Below are 15,762 nucleotides of genomic sequence, written 5' to 3'. Positions count from 1 at the left end.
TGAATATTATATATTACTTTGAAATATTTTGGAGGAGATTGTTGTACTGTTAGATAATTAATGCCAATATTTTCTTATATTTAGTAATGAACAAATTATTTAATAGAACTAGCAGTGCCACAACCCAAATGTTATTTTTTTTTCCTGAAGAAACTTGATTACTTCCTCCATACCACCTATATAAACTTATTAATTTACCTGTTTGTAATTCACTACCTTTTGAAATGACTATGTGTAATACATATATGTTTTAAGGACTGGAACCATACTCTAATTCACCAGTCTATGTCTGTATCTTAGTTGGAGCTTGATGACATAAGGATGAACCTCTAACCTGTTCTCAGCACTCAGGAGGAGTCTTTGATGTAGCCTCTTAATTTTCTGCTTCTCAAGAACTGTCAGTGAACAGCAGCTATTATAGCTGTGGTATTATAAGAACAGCATTAATTAATCACTCATTCAGTACCAAGCCTGGTGCCACTCTGAGACATAAAATTCATACTTAAAGAATTTTAATTTTATCGTGATCAAGATAAAAGAGATTAGAGCTAAGACTCAACACATATCATTGTGATCTAAAGTCATGAGTAGAGGAACAGAATAGTGTTGTTGAGGAAGTAGGAAAAATTTCCTCAATATCATATATTTTTAGCTTTTAATGATCTACTGGAACATTATCCTTACTTTGCAAGCACTGTTGAGTAACTCCCATTTTTAAACCTATAGTCTTCTTTGTGACCCACATTCCTTTATACCATTCTGATTCTTTAAAAACAAAACAAAACCAAACAGCTACATTACTGACTCCTTCAGTTCCTCACATAATGATTTCCATGTGGCTAAACCTTAGGATGTATTTCCCACTTACATTATTTGACTGCTCTCCTGGTAGCAATATGACCACTTACACTCCTACAACACCATTCAACCTTAGGCCATGACTGTTTCTCTAATGAGACATTTGTAGTGTCCCTTATAGGCTGTTCTGCCTCTTTTCCACTGTTTTGGAAGCTTTTCATGTGTTAGTAATGTCATTCAGTATTACTAGGGTTTTAATATGGTTTTACCGGCCCTGTAGCAAGTCCTGTAAGACCTTCAAATTCAACATTATTTTTTCTCTTAAACCTGCTCCTCTTAGTTACTAATACTTTTGACAAATTGCATCACTTCATATACAATGAGTCTCCAACTCCAGTTGACATTTCCAATGATGGCTTATGTGTCAGCTTGGGTAGGCCATAGTACCCAGATATTTGGTCAACCGCTACTATAGATATTTCTGTGATGGTATTTTTTTAAGATTTTATTTATTATTTATTTGAGAGAGAGAGAGAGAGAGAGAGAATGAGTGGGCAGAGAGGGAGAAGGAGAAACAGACTCTCAGCTGAGCAGGGTGCCCAACTTCGTGGCTCCGTCCCAGGACCCTGAAGTCATGACCTGATTAGAAGGCAGATGCCTAACTGACTGAGCCATCCAGGTGCTCCTCTGTGATGGTATTCTTGATAAGATTAAAATTTATATCAACCTTACCCTGCAAATAATGAATGTATGGAAATAGAGGTTAGCAGCACAGTTTATGAGATGTATGATAAGTCGCATACACCTAAACGTGTTAATCATTTTCCCTCTGTAATAGTGTTAACAATTGCCCTTCCTTCCATTGACAGTAAGAGCTCACAAGTGCCTGAAGAATCACAACAAACCAGTGATAATTTGTAGACTAACCTTGGTATGGTTTTATTGTTGAGACCTTTTTATAGGAGTGACTCTTAATACTCCTTTTTCAATTATTTTTAAAAAACAGTATATTAATATTTGATGTTGCTAAATTATAATAATGGTGGAGATACTGAGAAAGTAAATTTAAATTATTTTTCTTCCACTTTTCATTCACACATATTTGTAAAAAGAGGAAAATAAATGTAGATGTATATCCCACCAATAAATGTAGATGGAGTCCTTTAAACTATATTTTTATTTCTGTTATAATTCCAACCTAACTGTTTTAGAACATAATAACTTTTTATTTCTCCAACTTTGACTAGTAATAGAAGGTTAATCACACCTTTGAGAAACTTCTATTTTCATTTAAAAAGAGAAACTTTGACATTGTAATCATCATGAAATATTAAAAACATACTATGATCAAGTTTTTAAATCCCACTTATATATTAATCTAGGTAGGTATATTTAAATCCTTATATTGGCATTCTTAAATCTAGAAATTCCTAGTCTTTAGGGATAAATATAGAAATAACACTCTATAATTTCCAACTATAACTCCCTTTAGACATGGATATATGCCTGCAAATATCTTCTAGAAATCTGAAGTGCCATGCTAAACTGAGAACAAGTTTAAATGAAATAATTCTTTCCAGGTGGGTAACTTCCTCTAGTGAGCAGGTTAAAATTTCCATAACCATTGATAGAGGCCATAGAATCCTTATGACCACCATCCTTATGACTGCTACCATCCTTATGACGGCTAAGCACCAGACATAAAGTAATAACATAACTTGATTCTAAATGAAGCTACATTCTCAGATCTTATTAGTGTTTTATAGAAAATGTATATCTTTAAAGTGAAAACTTAGATCAAATATCAAAGACCTATGAAATTTTAATTCTTGTTTAAAGAAAAATGATCTCAGTGTTTTACATAATCTCTACTATTTGTTCATTATTAACTTAAATACTGGAGTTATGGGCATTAGTATTTATATAAGTACTGCTACAATGGGAGGGTAACATAAACCTTAATAATTTGCCTGGAGCAAAATTCAAACAAATAAGTACCTTTTTTGTTGTTGTTGTTAAGTGTAATGATCAGTGGTGTTTGTGCTACCTGGCTTTTGATTGTGTGTGGAGAGTACAGGCAGACACTCACATTAAGAATAGTATCATAGTTCAGGGGAAATATGTGGGTTCTGTAGCTCTACTGTCTGAGTTTTGGTCTTGACTTTCACTTATTGGTGTTTGAACTTGGAAAAATTACTTCAGGGGATCCCTGGGTGGCTCAGTGATTTAGCGCCTGCCTCTGGCCCAGGGTGCAATCCTGGAGCCCCGGGATCGAGTCCCGTGTCGGGCTCCCGGTAGGGATCCTGCCTCTCCTTCTGCCTATGTCTCTGCCTCTCTCTCTCTATGTCTATCATGAATAAATAAAATCTTAAAAAAAAAAAAAAAGAAAAATTACTTCATCTGTATGCACCTCAGTTCTATAAACTGCTTTTAATGTTAGTACACACTTCGTATGAACAATGCTTAGCATAGTAGATGCTCAGTAAGTGTTAGTTACTCATATTATGAGACATAAAATGTATGTATCTAATGTTCAAACACTGGTAATTCCTAACCTTTTTCTCTCAGTAAGTCACTATTTTTATTAGTTTGATGTTTGTATCCTAAAACTTTTCTTAAAATTAAGAATAGTGTTTAAGAATGATCACATTGAGGTTTTCTCTCAGTCAGTCACTATTTTTATTAGTTTGATGTTTGTATCCTAAAACCTTTCTTAAAATTATGAATAATGTTTAAGAATGATCACATTGAGGTTTTCTCTCAGTCAGTCACTATTTTTATTAGTTTGATGTTTGTATCCTAAAACCTTTCTTAAAATTATGAATAGTGTTTAAGAATGATCACATTGAGGTTAACTTTTCTCAGGAATGTTGTAATAGTCCTTGAAATAAATACCCTGTCTTATATTACTTTAGCTCAATATTGAGGTGGTATTGTTTTGTAGTAGTACATGAAGAACATAGAAGGCTACAGCTGGGAGAAAACTCAGAGATTGTTATTTACAAGAGGGGGATCCGGACCCAGATGGATAGTATGCCCTTCTGAAAATCACTCAGCAAGGGTAGAGGATCTAAGAGTGGGTTTCAGGTCTTCTGAGACTTAAAAATCTGTGCTTCTCTTGTTAAACTATTCTGCTCTTCTTCTCAGCAATTTAATTGCATGCTTTTAAAAAATGCACATATTCTTTCTTCTTTATGTATATATTCCTTTGAAATGAAGAAGGCTATTATGATTAGAAAATAAATTTGTCTGACTAATTTATATGCAGACAGCATTTTCTTAGCTTTCTGATTCTAAATAATCCTTATACTATTGAACAAATGATTAGGCATTTTTCACATCTTAGGATGTAAGACCAATATTGTTAAATGTTTAATCATGCCCAGAGGTAATACATCAAAGGAATCAACCATTGTAATGATGATGACTTCAATTAAGTATTTTGTAATCCAATAATGAATTTCATTAGAGTATTCGAAGAATTTTCCAGGCATTATTACCATAATCTTCAGTGCTCATATTTGGTATATATTTTGAGTCCTGAACATAATAAATAGAAAGGCACAGTCCCTACTATCAGATAACTTTCATTTCTTAGGAGAATACACTGCAGAATAATATGTGTTGACAAAAGAAAATATTTACACCTAAATTTTACTACTATGGATTAGTTACAGGTCTGTGTTGGTTCTTTAGGAGAGAGGAAAGAAAAAGGAAAAAACAAATGAGGGATTGTTTTTAGACTGTCAGAAAGCCAGGCAAAAGCTCTTGCTAAATATCAAAGCTGCTACAATCTGTACATGGTGAGATATTCACTTACTTCTCAAAACACAGACAAGAAAGATAAATAGTATTCATGACTTTTAACTCTGGAGAGCTGAGACATTTACTAACAATAGAATCCAGGACCTTGTGATATTCTCATTTCCCAAATTAATTCTCTAAAATCAAACCAAATCTTACTCAACTCAGTATCTCCTTCTATAAGACAATTTCTCCTTTAACAACTTCATGTCTCTGAGAGTCTAAATGTATGTTTTCTTTTAACAATAACTGTCAGCTTATTTAAGGAGTATCTGCCATTCCTGGTAGGTAGTGTGAACTGAGTGAGCGTGTGCACATATACCTACTATTTTTAAACCCTGTGGTCTCTGACTACCAGGTCTTTTTACATGTGAAGGCTTGACAAAAAAATTCAACTGTATCTAATCATTGTCTTAAACAAAAAGATCTTCATGGGTATAGGAAAAAAGAAAAAAAGAGATGATATTCATGCTCATTTCCTATTTTTTAGTAATATGAGACTCCTAAAAGCAGAGAAAATAGAGAAAATAGAGCTTATCCACAAGCTATTGAAGGCAATACTGTGACCACCTGGTGACTAAGATTTTGTGTGTGTGTGTGTGTGTGTGTGTGTGTGTGTGTGTGTGTGTGTGACTAAGATTTCTATGCTCATTTCTACTACACAAATGGTGATTTTCTGTAAATTTATAATGCATGATTCCTTTATGTTTCCACAGCTGTGTCTGGAGTGCACTTTATCTAAAGTAGAGCTTAGCTCTTTTCTCTCAAACATGTAAAAGTTTATCAGAATGACAACAGTATATCCTATAATTTAAGCTAATCATTAGTTTACTGCTATTATTTTTTGCCCCAATTAATGGGTAGAGACAGTATATGGAGTTTAAATAATACGCTTATTATAAAACCATGTATTAGAAAATATTGGTAGTTTTTTAATTTTAGATAGTGAATCTATTTAATCAGGGTCATACTGCAGTTTCTTTATTAATCCAAGTAAAATAGATTATCGAGGATCAAAACCTTAGTATTTTATTTTAAGCACCTATCCTTCTAAACTTTCTTATGCATTCTTATCCCCCAGCTAGTGATAATCTTCTACTTCCTTCCTAAATAATTTTTTTTGTGTGTGTGTATATGTACCTCCATTCAGCTCAAGCAACACCATCTCTTTGTGACTGTCCCTAGCCTCCACCAATTAACTTTAAAAAAAAAATGTTTTTATCTTTATGCTGCTGTTGATTTCATAGTTTTCAAGGAATACACATTTAGGAAACAGCAATAAAAAATGGGCAATTTTGTTTTATAGAACTCCAGTGCAGGTATCTGAGCAGAGAGCCAAATTATGGATTAAACAGAAGAACAAAAGGCACTATTGTGTGGAACAGAAGCTTGATCCTAGTGGAGAACAAAAGAAAAACCCCATTTTGGGGGCTAGCCTATGATACCAAATGTAAAAAGCCTGACTTATTTCTCATCTAATCAGTTTTTTAAATTACATACTATCAGAATATATCCATTTCACTTATATTTTCAAGTTGCTTTTTATATACATTTTCATAGTATTTTCTTAATTATTGTGTTACTTGGTAATAATTGTTCAAAACAATTGCTTCTAATTCCTACCAGCTTCCTCTTTATGCCCCAGAGGAATGACTCTCTATATGTTTCAATATATGTAGAAATGCTTATTATATTGTATTAATATTATACTATATCATTTATATTATATTAATTTCCTGGCCCATTTGACGATAGACTTGGCCATGTGACTTACTTTGGTCAATTGAACCTGAAAAGATATAATGTGTGATGAACAGTTTTAAGAGCTAGCATGAGATCACTATACTTTTAATTCCTTAGCTATGAAACTAGCAAGTTCCAGAACAAAAGGGGTTTAAAATTGATAAACACAGCTAGGCATGAGGAATTTAACCAGAACAATAATGATTCTTTCCCATTGTTTACTATTGAGATTTGGTATTATTTGTTAATTACAGCATACTTATTTTTAGTTGAATAATATTTGCTTTGTTCATAGGCTACTTTTTAATTTGTTCCTTTTAGCTTGTTCATATTTTATTAAATATTGAATGAGAAATTCAATTGTTTCATTATTTTCTTAAACTGATTTTGCTTTTTCAGATCTCTATTTTTATCTTTGTTTTCTACTTTTTTTGACAGAAATTACATTATTAATAGGAAGTACCTTTATTTTATCATCACTTTTTTCTACTTTCTTTGGGTTTATTCTAGAATTCTTTTAAACCTCTTAAGTGGATCATTAGCTTATTTAGTTTTAACATTTCTGTTCTCTAATGTATAGCTTTTAAGCTATAAATTCCCGCCTTATTACTGTTTTGCTTGAGCCTACAAGTTTTAATGTATAGTTTTGTTTTGTTTTAATGTCTTTTTTGAAACTAGAGATAGGTAGAAATATGATTTTAAGATTCATAAGGGATTTTTTTTGTCTATATTGTCATTATTGACTTTGAATTTAATTGCATTGCAAACAGAGTAAGTGTTCTGTGTGACAATGATTTTTGAACATTTCTAGATTGTTTTTATTGCCAAGTTTATAGTGAGTTTTTATAAATGGACCATGTGTGCTTAACATAATTTGCATTTTCTTATTGTTAGGTCCAAGGTTCTGTATATGTCCAATAACTCATACTTGTTTTATTATTCAGATTCTTCTTACTTTCCTAATTTTTTTTTTTACCTTGAGTTTTCATTAATTGGAAAGATCCTGTTAAAATGGTGAATTTGTCCATTTCTTCCTGTTTTGCATATTATTATATATAAGATAAGGCAATTTTACTAAGAAAAGTTTAAAATAGTTATATTTGCTTATTGAGTTGAATCTTTAATCATATCCTTAATGCTGTTTTCTCTTGAGTTATTTTATATAACAATAAATACCAACTTTCTTTTTGTTATTATTTTCCTGTACATATAGGAAAAAAAAATTCTTCCATTTTTTTCTTTCAGTGTTTTCTTTTACTTATTTTAGGAACATCTCATAAACATCATACCCCTAATTTTTAAAATCCCTTTTAGAAAATCTTTTGCTTTTAAATGAAAATTTATTTAAGATTAATTATCCATTGAAATTTGCTTCTTTCCGTTGACTTCTAGCCTTGACCAAAACTGTTAGGTATGTTTTGTACATTTGTACCTTTCACTTTATTCTTTCTATGGAATTCTATCTACTATTTCTTTGGAAACTGAACTTTATTTTCTTATATAGATTATTATTTGGAAGTTACATTTACTAGACTGTAGAATATATATTTTAATAGCATCCAAAAAATATAAGGACCTTAGAAAACTCTATCTTATTTTCATTCCTTATGAAGTGTTCCCAGAGTAAAAACTATATAGATAAATTATGTTTCTATCTCAAAAATTAAGCCTATAATGAATCTACTTGAGTTTGTAAAAATGTGGTCTTTATTTTAAGCTTCAATGTATCTTTATACTTTTAGGAAACCCATTTTTCCTTTTTGAAAATTCTGTGCAACCATAGCGGAAATAAGAAAGGTACTATCTCTCGAATCTAAAACGAAAAGACTCTGGCAAAAACAATGTGCCAGACAATATACCCTATATGTTACCTACATTAGGATGTTTGCTGTCATTAGACAACCGTAGTAACTAAGTAGTAGTAGTATGGCCAGTATACATAGGAAAGAGATAAGGCAAATTGACTCTCATTACCTTTTTATTCCCTTATATTAGCTTAAATTCTATAAATTCAAGCTTGAAAATATAAAGTATAAATTATAAAGATTTCCTCAAGCTCACATAGCCTAGTGAGAAGTAAAGTAACCACTTAAAAGTGGCAGCAGCGTAACTCTCTTGAACCTTCTGAGGAAAGTACTTAAATTTTCTTCTGTAAAAGCTCTGTTAAGTGGCTTTAGTGTCCAAACAGCCCCTAAGTTGAATGTTGCCAAGCTAGTCACAATGGCTAGCTCCCTCACCAAGCCAGCTTTACAAGAGTGTCTTGGAAGGCTTTCCTGAGAGGTCAAACTAAGCTCTCCAGTTTCTGAGCACTTCTTTATGTCATTTAAAACCCTATAATAGATTTCTTTCTTCTTCTTTTTTTTCTTCTTAAATAGTAAGCAGATTATGATTTCTGCAACTATACCCTGGTCTATAAATCAGAGAAGGAAACTGAGGCCAAAAAAGGTGAAATAACAACATTCCCAAGGCTAGTTAATTATAGAGCCAGAATTTGAATCCAGTTGGTGTGGAGTCAGTGTCCAAAATGTTCACTTATACAGCTTTTGCCAATAAATTAAGTATTTAACAGGAAGATATGTGACATGATATTAGAAATGGGCACTTTGAGAAATTTAATGTGAATTTGAATAAAGTTGATCATGAAATACAAAATCATATTAAGCATTCCCATTTAACTCCAAGAAGATGAAAAAATATGAAACGCTTTCTAAAAGAATGAATGAGTGAACTTAACCCTGTTTGAAATTGGTGGTGCCAGATATACAGTTGTTTGACTTCTTCAACTTCATTCTGAATTATCATACTGATTAAAACAGTGACAAGCTTATCCAAATCATTGCTTAAAAATAATCCAAAAAACTGGAAGGCAAGAATAAATGAACAAAATGCAAAGCTGGTAATCAGAAAACATATCTTCAAAAGTAGGAAACCTAAATCTAAACATATCGCTAAATACATTAAATTTTAATGGACTAAACATTCCAGTTAAAAGTCAGATATTTAAATATAAAAAAATAAGATGAAATTATAAGCTATCTTCAAAATACACATTTTAAATAGAGAAATGAAGATAGTTTGAATGTAAACAGGTAAGTAAAGGTTTGCCATAAACACAAAGCATGCATAGGCAGGAGTGGCTATATTAATATGATATAATATAGATCTCAAGAGAAAGGTTATCACCAGGATAAAGAAGAATACTTCATTATAATAAAAAGGTTAATTCTTTAGCAAGGCATAATATTTATAACATTAGTTTTTCTAATAACCTTAAAATTACATGAAACAAAAATTAGCATAATTAAAGGAAGTGATAGACAATTCAAAAACATATTAGAGAAACTTAAGACCCCTTTCTCAACAATTGGGAGACCAATTAGACAAAAGAATATAAATAAAGCAATAATAAAGATAAATAATTTGGACAACACTATTAACCACCTTGACTTAATTGGTAATTGTAGAATCCTACAAATGCAAAATGGACATTCTCTACATGTTCTTGGGTTTAACATAAGTCTCAACAAATGTAAAGTAATTGAAATATCATCTCATATCAAAATAAACTTAAAAAGAAAGCACTAACGTTTTTCTCTCTCTAGGTGCCCTCTTTTCTGAAATTTGTATTCAAGGCATATCACTAAAATGTTCATTAATGTGTAAGAATGACTAAGAAAAATATCAGTGTTTTCATCTTAATTCAAAATACATGTAGAACCTTGGTTCTTAACTCATCAGCTTAAATTCTGATTGCAGAGTAGTAAGTCACAATATGTTATGGAATAGAAAAGTGCTCGTATGTTTAAGATTTACCCTTCAGTGAAGAAAATGTATTTGTATATCATAGAAAATTTTAAAATTTCATAACTACTATTATTGAAAAAAGCTCAGTAGTTTGTGAGAAGATAATTTATCTATTTTTTTTATTTTGAAAAAGAGATTGTAGGAAATTAATAGCAATAGTACTTAGAGTTCCTATGCATATGTACCCTCACAATTTCCCTCACTGGTTATATTTTGCATAACCATAGTACATCAAAATGAGGAAATTAGCATTGGTAAATATGTGTGCATAGTTCTATGCAATTTTATCACATGTTTATATAAATATTCAGAATATCCATATATTATCAGACACAAACTATTTCATCCATAAAGATCTTTGGTGCCACTCTTTTTTTTAAAGATATTTTATTTATTCATCAGAAAGAGACAGAGACATAGGCAGAGGGAGATGCAGGCTCCCTGCGAGGAGCCTGATGTGGGATTCCGTCCCAGGACTCTGGGATCATGCCCTGAGCTGAAGGCAGAAGCTCAACTGCTGAGCCGCCCACTCATCCCTGTGCTACTCCTTTATAGTTACACCCATCCCACACCACACCTAGCCCTTGGCTATTATGAATGTGGTTTTCATCTCTATACAGTATGTGAACTTTGTATGTTGGCCTTAAGTGAACAAACTGTGCATTTTAACTTTGCGATCTATATAAACTGTATATTTCAATAGTTCGCTCCTTTTTATTGCTAAATAGTATTCCATAGTCAGAGTTCTATATTCTCTTCTATTGATACATGTATCAAACCTTTGATATTCCACATTCTTGCTTATAATAACTATTTAATAAGTCTTAAAATTAGATTTACTGATTAATTCTACTTTATTCCTTATAAAAAGTATTTACCTATTTTAGTTCCTTTGTGTTTCATATAAATTTAGAATAAGCTTGCCAGTATATGCAAATACAATGAGATTTTGTATATACAAATACACTGAGATTTTGATTGGAATTGTGTTAAAATATCTCATTTGGGGGGAAATATCTATTGTATTAAGTCTTCCATTTCATTTAGGTTGTCAAATTTATGTATATAGACTTATTTTATAATATTACCTTATGTTTCTTTTGATGTTCTTAAGGTATATAAAGACATCCTTGTTTCATTATTGTGGTTCAGGATGAATTTATTTTGGTTTATCTTGCTTTTGATTTCCTCGGCTTTTTTAATCTGTAGATTTATGTCTTTTGCCAAATTTGGTAAATTTCTAGTCATTTTTACTTCAAATTCTTTTTGAGCCTCACAGTCTTAACTCCTTCTGGGGCTTTTTTTCTATAAATGTTAGATCTTTGGTTATAGTTGCAAAGGTCCCGAGGCCCTACACATTTATTTTCAGGTTCCTTTCTGTTGATAATATTGTATAATTTCTATTGTTCTACTTTCAAGTTTAATGATTCTTTCGACTCTCATCTTCATTCTACTGTTGAGCCCATCCTTTGAACTTTTTATTTTGGGTGTTGTATTTTACACTTCTAAATTTCTACTTGGTTCTCTTTTAGATCCTATTTCTTTTGCATTGTGGAGACTATTTTAATTTTTTTCAGTATTCAAAATTGCTACATGGATTATTTTTATGTTGGCTGCTGGACATTACCAGCTTCTGTTAACTCATTGTTGTCCATAATATTTAATCATTGATTTTGAGGTTTCCTGGTTCTTGTTAAGATGAGGGCTTTTATGTCATATACTGAATATTTTGGGTATTTTGTTATGAGGCTCTGGATCTTATTTAAATCATCTATTTTAAAACTGGCACCACGTTCATAGGGTAAAGAAGATAGAGCTTCATTACTACTTTGTGGGAATAAAAGTCAAGGTTTCCTAACCAGCCTTTGTTGATATTTCAGGGAGCTGGGAGAATACCTTAATACTGCTGGGTAGAGTTAAAGTTCAAATTCTCCTCTAGCCTCCACTGAGACCATCCTGGCTGAGAGAAGATGGACACCTTGTTCCTGTTTTCATATGACCTCCATCAGTACTGTGTGGGGTGGCCTCTTTTCTGCCTCATGGAATTAAAATGTCAGGGAGGTTTATCTGAAATAAACCAGCTAGGTTTATCTGACTTTTATATCACCTCAGTAAGGGGTAAGGGCCTTTGCTGAAATGTGTGAAGGTGAGGTCGCCATTTTGTCCAAGACTTGTGGCTGAAGTAGAATAATTATTTAAAAGATTTTTGTCTTGCTAATCTACCCTTTCTTGATCCTTTTCTCTAGAGAGAAGACTTCAATTTTTTAAAAGTTTAAGTAAAATTTTTTTTGTCGTTGTGGCAAAACCACTTAACATAAGATCTGCCCTCTCTCTTTTTTTTTTTTTTGAGATCTGCCCTCTTAACACATTTTTAAGTGTGCATGCAATACAGTATTGTTAACTATAGCTACAATGCCAAAGTAAATCCAGAACTTACTCATCTTGTTTAACTCAAAGTTTATGTCCATTGATTACTTAATCCCCATTTCCCTCTCTCCCACCCCACCCATGGCAACCACTATGCTACTGTAAGTTTCTATGTGTTTGACTATTTTAGATAACTCATATAAGTGAAATGATGCGGTGTTTGTCTTTCTGTGACTAGCTTATTTCACTTGGAATAATGTCCTCCAGGCACATGCATGTTGTTGCATATTACAGAGTTCCCTTCTCTCTCTTTTGAAGGTGGAATAATATTCATATAATATTTAAAATAACATTTTCTTTATCCATTCATCTGTTAGTAGACATTTAGCTTGTTTACACAACTTGGTTTTTGTGAATAGTGTTGCAGTGGACTTGGGAATGTAGAGATCTCTTCATGATACTGATTTCAATTTTTTTAAAAATAAATATCCAGAAGTAGGATTGCTAGATCAGAAGCAATAGAAATAATATGGAGGTTCCTTTAAAAATTAAAAAGAGAGCCTTTTCTTGAATGATTTTTTTTCCCTGAGATTTCTAGCATACTGGCTTCTCTAGCATCAGGTCTGGGCTTAACAGGTAAAAAGAAAGCTGAGTAGACTTACCACTGTGTTCCTCTGATGCTGAGATCCCTAGCCAGTCAGCTTTCTGCTTGCCACCTTTTAAAGCCTTCTTATGTTTGCTTTATGTATAATATTTAGAGTTACTATCCGTACTTAGGAGGGGGAATAGAGAGACATGCATCTAGTTCATCTAGTTCCAGAATCAAAAGCATTGCAGTACTCTTTAAACTGGTATCCTTGTTTTCTTTTCTTGTTCTTCCTAAGAAAAGAAATTTAAATTCATTAGATAATGAAAACAAGCTACAAGTAAATCAATAAAAGAAGTTGTACAGAACAATATAATTAATTATTTTAGCAGAAAATTATATTTTTATTTTATAAACATATCTATATTTTATATTCTACCTTTGAAGGTTTCTTTGATCTACCTTTGCCTCTTTAGGGTTTATCCCAGTATCTAATTATTACTTTCTTTTGTTTCATTTCCTCTTTTTTTGTGGTATGGTCCTGATAAAGATTTTTAGGTTTCTTGTATTTCTAACCTTCAAAGTGTTTCTTCTGCAATAAGGGGAACAGTAATTTTCTTCAGCCTTTGATTGGCTGATATAGAATTGATTTGGAGCTATTTGAGAATTATTCTTATTTTTTTCTTTCCTCTCAGACCCTTGCCTAAAATGTTTATTATTATATATTTCCAAATCAGTGGTACATTACTATCTTCATTGAATGATTTTCTAGTGAGATGAACAAGTAAATGGTTTGTCTTACTCATTTAACTTGAGATCTGGGAATAATTTAGGCAGAGGAAAATAGAACTCTCGTATCAAAATATCACATCTCTGTTTTTCAGTTTCTTAATCAGCAATACAGCAAAAATGGGATGCATACTAAATCATTGGTTTATGTAAATAGTAATGAAACATTTATAAAGTTATTATATCTAATGGAGGAAGGGAGTTATGTAAACAAACTGTTTCACTTTTCAGTAACAAAAACAACTGTAACAGTAAAATATTTTGGTAATCTGTCTTTTAGAGGAGCATGGAAATTCAAACTGTTTAAAAAAGGAATTAAAACTATGATCAACACCTGGGACTGTAGAGCTTCAGAGTATGGCTACAGTTCATTGACCACTTACAATATAATTTTCATTTTGTGTATAATTTAATTCTTACAAAAAACTTTGGAAGTATGTATTAACTCTGTTTTGCTTATGAGACAAATGAAGCTTAGGGATTTTAAGTAACTTTCCCACTATTGCAGTTAGTAAATACAAGATCCAACTCAGTGTACAGTGTAAACTTACTTTTTAATATTATTATCCACTGCCTTACATGGAGTACATTAACTATTTTCAGATCATTTAATTTGTGAATAATATTTAACTAAATGGGCAAATAATATTTCTTCAATTTTGCCAGGTCTTTCTCCTTTCTTCCTCCCTCTATTTCTCTCTCCTTTTTTTGAAATATTATTGAAAATTGTTAGGGACAATTTATTTTTTAAATGAAGGATAAGGACTGGGGCAAGATGGTGGAAGAGTAGGGTCCCCAAATCACCTGTCCCCAACAAATTACCCAGGAAACCTTCCAACCATCCTGAAAATCTACGAATTCGGCCTGAGATTTAAAGAGAGACCAGCTGAAACGCTACAGTGAGAAGAGTTCGCGCTTCTATCAAGGTAGGAAGACGGGGAAAAAGGAATAAAGACACAAAAGGCCTCCAAGGGGGAGGGGCCCCCAAGGAGCCGGGCTGAGGCCGGGGCGAGTGTCCCCAGGACAGGAGAGCCCCGGCCCGGAGAAGCAGGAGCTGCAACAACCTTCCCCGGGGAAAGGCCTCCCGGGGAATTGGAGCAGGACCCAGAAAGGCGGGGATGCCCTCGGGCTCCCTGGGACACTAACAGGCACCTGCGCCCCGGGAGATGCACCGAGCTCCCTAAGGGCTGCAGCGCTCAGCGGGACCCGGAGCAGCTCGGAGGGGCTCGGGCGGCGGCTCCGCGGAGGGGGCTGCGGGGCGGGAGCGCGAATCCAACAGCGCAGGCCCCGGAGCACAGGGCGCCGGACACAGCCCAGGATCCGGCCTCCCCCCGGGACAGGCAGAGGCCGGGAGAGCCCAGGACAGCGAGGACGCTCCTGCCCCGAGCTGAGCAGATCAGCGGCCCCGCCCCGGAGCCCCCAGGCCCTGCAGACGGAGAGCCCCGGAGTTACTGCGGGGGCTGACTCCAGGGTCCCAGAGCTGCCCCCGCCACTGTGGCTTCCTCCCGGGGCCTCACGGGGTGAACAACCCCCACTGAGCCCTGCACCAGGCAGGGGCAGAGCAGCTCCCCCAAGTGCTAACACCTGAGAATCAGCACACCAGGCCCCTCCCCCAGAAGACCAGCGAGACGGACCAGTTCCAAGGGAAGTCAAGGAACTTAAAGTATACAGAATCGGAAGATACTCCCCCGTGTTTTTTTGTTTTTGTTTTGTTTTTGTTTTGTTTTTTGCTTTTTTTTTCTTTCTTTCTTCTTGATTTCTGATTGCTTCCCCCACCACACCCCCCTCTTTTCTCCTTTCTTTCTTTTTCTTTCTCTTTTTCCCCTTTTTTTCTTCTTTCTCCTTTTTCTTTTTCTCTTTTCTTTCCTTCT

The sequence above is a fragment of the Vulpes vulpes genome, chromosome 4 (assembly GCF_048418805.1).
Source record: "Vulpes vulpes isolate BD-2025 chromosome 4, VulVul3, whole genome shotgun sequence".
Classification (NCBI taxonomy): domain Eukaryota; kingdom Metazoa; phylum Chordata; class Mammalia; order Carnivora; family Canidae; genus Vulpes; species Vulpes vulpes.
This window is presented reverse-complemented; position numbering follows the sequence as displayed.